The sequence below is a fragment of the Triticum dicoccoides genome, chromosome 5A, assembly GCF_002162155.2.
Source record: "Triticum dicoccoides isolate Atlit2015 ecotype Zavitan chromosome 5A, WEW_v2.0, whole genome shotgun sequence".
NCBI classification, from domain to species: domain Eukaryota; kingdom Viridiplantae; phylum Streptophyta; class Magnoliopsida; order Poales; family Poaceae; genus Triticum; species Triticum dicoccoides.
Window position 1 is genome coordinate 565,986,531 of NC_041388.1, and position 6,251 is coordinate 565,992,781.

Here is a 6,251-nt window from a genome sequence, read left to right on the forward strand (position 1 = left end):
CAACGAAGAGGGCAACGGTGCCCAACCAAGATAATTCCTCTTGTCAACAAATAAAGGCCGTATAGATTTGCATGTGTTGCATTTGATTGTGGCGGCGTGGTGTATGTGGTGTGAGAGAGCCATGCAAGTATCAAAGAATCATTCCCGTCTCGTGTTGTGCGCATGCCTGCATGAGGAGAAACGGTCGATTTGGACGTTCCTCTTAGCAGGTTTTGAGATGCTTTAAACATCGTGTTTGCCAAAATTTAAGGCCGTAAATTACCAAACAACTGAAAAGATGAAAGATTTTTTCTACCAATTTTAATACAAGCCCACTCAGAAGTACATTTTACCAAGCTACCAAACACATCGTAAGTTATTCATACGTTCCATCTCGTTAGATCAGTTGACGAAAAACGTCTTTATATTATACTCTCTCCGTCTCAGAATAAATGACTCAACTTTGTACTCAGCAAACACATGGTAAGTACATTTTTATGAGTCAGTTATTTTGGGACGGAGAGAGTAGAACGGAAGAAGTAGTATGCTTTACCTCCATCTTTTTCTTGTCAGACAGGGATGAGCGAACGGCCGCTACACTACACTACTGCACTGTGTTCACCAGCCGGAACTCTCGAGACCAATGATGTGGTCACTAGCTAGCGAAAGATGCTCTGCGCCGCAGCAAACTGTTCTGGCCGCAAGTATGAAAAAAAGGGGTCCTGCAGAGTAATTGAGAGAGTCGACCAGAAAAAGAGGTAATTAACTAACTTTTTTATTTTGAGATTGAGAAGATGATACTCCTTCCGTAAACTAATATAAAAGTATTTAGATCACTAATTTAATAATCTAAACGCTTTTATATTAATTTATGAAGGAAGTAATTAACTAACTAATCGTGCGGCCCATGGGTTAGCGAATCTCTTCTTCCATCAATCAATCCACAGAGAGTAAGGAGCACCGTGCCCCTATCTGACACTGCACTTGGCCACTGTATTTTTTCCTTTGTCTTTACGATATAATACTCCCTCGGTCTCATAATATAAAACTGTTTTTGATACTAGTATAGTATAAAAGAAGTTTCTATATTATAGGGGAAATACTAGAGCCCACGTACATGTCCGTCAGTCAAACAGCCAAAGTAGTGCTGCTGGAAAATCTGCTAGTCAAACGGTTGGTCCAATCCGGGTTAGAATTAACAACGCTACCGTTGTCTGCTGATTGAAGTTGATGTTTGATGATGATGCGTCGATCCATCCAGGTCCAGATCGGTTCGAGTGGTCGTGCCTCGTCAGTCGCCGCTGATTATTGTTGTTTGTGCAGCTCGTCTCCGCGCGCATCCGTTCATTAGCTCCGACGACGACGACCACGATCTGCTCGGACGTGATCGCTCTGCCATGCACGTTGTCATGGTACGTGGAAACTTAGGCATCTTCAGCGCGGATCCTCACAGAGCCCGCATCCGTGATCCGCACACGATTTGCCATTCAACATGCTACACATTGGCCCGCGGATCAGTCCGAACGTCCCTTTTTCTAGCAAACTGAAGACTATTAGAAGGTCTTGCGGGAGTCTCTGGACCGCTGCCACACACATCTTCTTCGACGCCATGAAGTGCGCAATTTACTCCAGCAGAAAGTCACCATCTCCTTCTCACACATTCCCTGACAAGGGGTACTTAAAGCATCTCTAGCAGACCCGTATAAGTGGTCAAACCCGTAAAATAACCGTTTTTTGCAGTTCCAGTTAAAAAAACGAGCCTGAACAGACCCCTTAAAATCGTCCGACCCTTAAAAAAATTTAAGAGGCCATGTAAACAAGAACACGAAACCCTCATATATACAGTTTTGAGGACAACTTTGCCAGGACCCTGCATACCGGTCACGTTACCGGTTGAGGAAGCTTTGCTCCCGCCAACACCATGAAGCTCGCCCGGCTGCCGCGCCCATCCACCTCTCGGCCGCCGCGCCTGTCCGATAGTCGGCCGGCCATCCATCCCGGCCGCCGCGCTCGCCCGTGGCTCTGCGGCTCTCGAATGGAGCTAGCTAGCTAGCTCAATCCATTCGAACGGAGCTAGCTAGCCGCTCAATCGATTCGAAGAGTTAGCTAGCTAGCTCGATGCGCCGGCCGTTCGATTCGGCCACCGCCTCGGAAACCCTGGCCTCCGCGTGCGCCTCGCGTTTTTCCTCGTCCGCCTGTCCGCCGGATTGACGTGAGGAAGAAGACGACTAAAAAAAGAGCTAGCTCTAGGTCTGTTCGGTATAGTCGGAGAATATTCTTTTTTACGGGTTGATTATACGGAGTCTGAGTCTATCCTCGCCCGCGCCGGCCTGCATATACTCTTTTCCGCGAACTGCAAAATACTTATGCAGGTCGGGATTTTGCGGGGTCTGCTAGAGATGCTCTTAGGCCCTGTTTGTGTCATCGTTGATCTGATTCGAATCACCTGGGGATTCACTTTGGTAGAAAGTGGACTCACAGTTATGTAAGATCCTTTTTCCAATTTTGATTGAATTTGAATCGTCTGTAGCTTCGCTTTAGTGGTGAACCGTCGAATCAGCTTCGTCATCAAAGTACACTTTGAGGTGCTTCAGAAAATTGCATCAAAAATGGCCTGAATCCAGATTCAGCTTCACTAGCATAGCTGATTCAAAATGGTTGTTTGTTTTAGATTTCATATCTAGCTTCACTAACAATGTTGGCTTCAATGGCAAAACTGATTCACAATAGTTGTTTGTTTCAAATTCCAGATTCAGCTTCACTCGCAATTTGCTAGTCAAACGGCACGCCCACTACGATTCTGGTAGTAGAATTAACATCCGTAGGTTGCTTCATGATTGAAGTCGTTGAGGTGATGTATGTTTCGGTGTCCGACATCTTTGTATCTTGTTTTGGGTGTGTATTGTGTGCAATGATATGATAGCGTGTGTTTGTGTCGGTTTGTTCGATGGATACTGGTTGCTATATAATATAAAGGCGGGAAACCCTTTTTCGTCAACTTGACGATGATGCGTCGGTTCCATCCATCCATTCGAGTGACACTCTCTCTCTCTCTCTCTCTCTCTCTATATATATATATATATATATATATATATATATATATATATATATATATATATATATATATATATATATATATATATCGTCGGTGGCTACTCCGAGTCTCCGCACGGATCCATTAGCTCCGACGACGATCTGCTCTACTCTGCTCACACGTGATCAGACTAGCATGCTGCTATTAAAAAACAAATATTTAGATACTACCTCTGTCCTGATTTATTAGTCCTCTTTGTAATTTGAGCCAAAATTTGACCAAAGATTTAACTAAAAAAGTTGTAATGCATGTCAACAAAAACTATATCATTGGATTTGTAATTGAACATAGTTTTCAATGATATAATTTTTGGTGACATGCATGAATATTTTTTAGTTATATCTATGATCATAATTTGGCACAAAATACAATGATGACCAATCCATTTATGCTTAGCTTTTAGACGAATCTTTAGTTTTTTTCTTGAGGATCAGACGAATCTTTAGTACTGATGGTAGTACTAGTAGTACATGAGATGTGTCAAATCTGGCGTTAGATGCGCAGCTGGACGGGTCAGGCGGTCCGCCGGAGTGCCGCGGATTAGTTTGACGGTGTGTCCGCGTGCATGGCCCGCGCCACCTTCTCCGGCTAGATCATGCCGCCAGTTCCCGCCAGAACCGGGCATGCAATGCATGTTCCATTTCTCGCGACGAAACAGCAGCTGACAGATCGAGCATCGGCGTTTCACCTCAGCAAGCTAGTGCAGGCGTGATCGTTAATTAAGGATCGTGCGGGCCGCGTAGCACTGCCTGTCTCTCGATGCCAGAGCGTTTGGTGATCATGTGTTGATTGCAGACGTGCCTCCCCAGCTGAAAACCAGCTTCTACTCTGATTGTAATGTGATCCCAGTTGCTAATTAATCGATGGATGAGGCCGTTCTAGTTCTAATAAATAAATAAAATCTTTAGAAAAGGTGTATGTGCAATGAGCAAAGTTACTGTGAACTTCACCACACTTGCCACAAGCATACATGCTTTTGTTAGGTCACTACATACTGTGAACTTCACTACACAAGCTTACAAGACTTCACTACATACCGCGAACTTCACTACACAAGCTTACAAGACTTCACTACATACTGTGAACTTCACTACACTTACCATAGGTCAAAAAAATTGAATAAAATAAATGTGTTCATTGTCACACCCAAATGATACATGCAAATTTTCAGAGAAAAAACTTAAACATTTTGACCTGTGCCAAAAAAAGTCAAACGCCAAATGTTCACTTAATTTTGTTTTTCAATCGACCAAGCACTGATGTCCCATATGGCATGAAAATTGGCAAGCACACTTGCTACACTAATATGTACATCTACAAATAAATTTCTGAATTTTAAATGTATTTGCTATTTATTTCTATTTTACTGTTCATCAGAAAGCATATGCTTCCCAGAGAGCCAAAAGTCCACGTGCAATATGTTGTAGTTACTTAGCAATAGAGAAACGGAGTGTCGTTGATGAAAAATTGAAGGACCAACTATATACAAGTATTTCCGGAGTTATACTAAAACCATCCAACACATATACCGTGTCTACGAAGGGCACAAAAATTTAATGAAGAAAATAACTGATGACCTACGTGCATGGATTAACCGTGAGTATCGCAGTCATGAATGACTTTTAACGGTTCTCTGTCTCGCGTTACACGCGCGCGCGGGTGGTGTCAGCTGCATACGCGGAAAGCGGCAGCAAGTTAGTTAATTACAACTACTCATAGCTGATGAGAAAGAGAAACAAGAGCCACGACCACGCGGTCCGCATGCAGTGGATTAATTAGATTAGAGACACCTATGTATAGCTGCAAAGCAGATGTGAAGGAATGGATAACCCACGGTTAATCATGTGGATGGGACGTCTTGAGCTTACCATGCATGTGATATGGGCAACGCTGCAACACTGCCCACCTGATTTTCTTTTTAGTTGCACTTGATTAATACTACCTTCGTCCTAAATAGATAGGTGTCGGTGATCTAATATAAAGTTGTACTATAAGATAAATTATTGAAATACACTCTGAAACAAAGAGAAACTCGAAAAACTTAGGGAGTGCAGTCTTGTTTTGTCCTTACAGGAAAAAAATATATTAGGATGCCCAGGGAAGCATTGGATGTGAGCACACAACTCATCTCTAGTTCGTGCACTGCCTATTGGTCGTGGCTCTTTGGGAAACGCTTGCGTTCGGCACGCCGGCCGAACGCTTCGGCCGGTCGACTCCCTCGTTCGTGCACTGCCTATTGGGCCCACGCATCGCCCATTAATTATCACAGCCAGTTTTATCACTTCTCTCTTATGCATCTTCTTCCACACACATATATCTCTCTCTCTCGCCGCTCGCCGCAGCCCCCAATCATGTCCCCCGCCCTGTGCTACAACACCTCTGCTCCTCCTTACCCTTCTTCCACGCACCCGCGGCCATGGGCTCGACGGCGACCGTCGCCACGGTGAGTGGAGGAGAGTAAAAAAGCTGCAAGCCGTGATGCGTCGACGCCGCCATTGGTCGGAGCGGAAGCACCACCCGGCCGTGTGTGCTGCCATGACGGCGGCAACCCGTGCTGCAAACGGGCCGTGGAAGCTGCAACCGGCCGGGGGAAAAGTCACGAGCGGTGCACAGATGCTTCAACAGGGTGTGATGTGATAATGTTGGAACCGGCTTCTTGATTTGCTGGAATCGATGTTGCGAGCGCATCATTTTGCTGCAACCAGCCGCAGAGATTGCTGGAACCGGCGTCCAGAATTGCTGGAACGGGCTCCTTCTTCGACGGCGACCATGGTGACCATGATGCTTTTTTGCTTCTTTTTTTGTTGCAACCGGTATATGTTTTTCCTGCGATCGGTGATTTGTTTTGCTACAGCCGTTTCATTTTTTTGCTGCATTCATTCACGGCCAAGCTGAGTCTCGTGACGGCGACAACTTTTCTTGCTACAATCGTTGTAGTTTTTGCTACATCCGTCGAGGATTTTTGCTACATCCTTTTTTCATGGAGAAGCTGCCGGCTCGACGGCGGTGATGATGATTTTTTTTGTTGCAACCGTCGTTGCTTTTTTGCTACATATAGTCATTTTTTTTGCTGAGATTGTGTGCTACATCTGGCAACAGAAGACGGCGAGTGCGGGAGGCTAACGCGTGCTCGGGCGGTGCTTCGATCTCCGACGAGGGGATTATGACGAGGGTCACC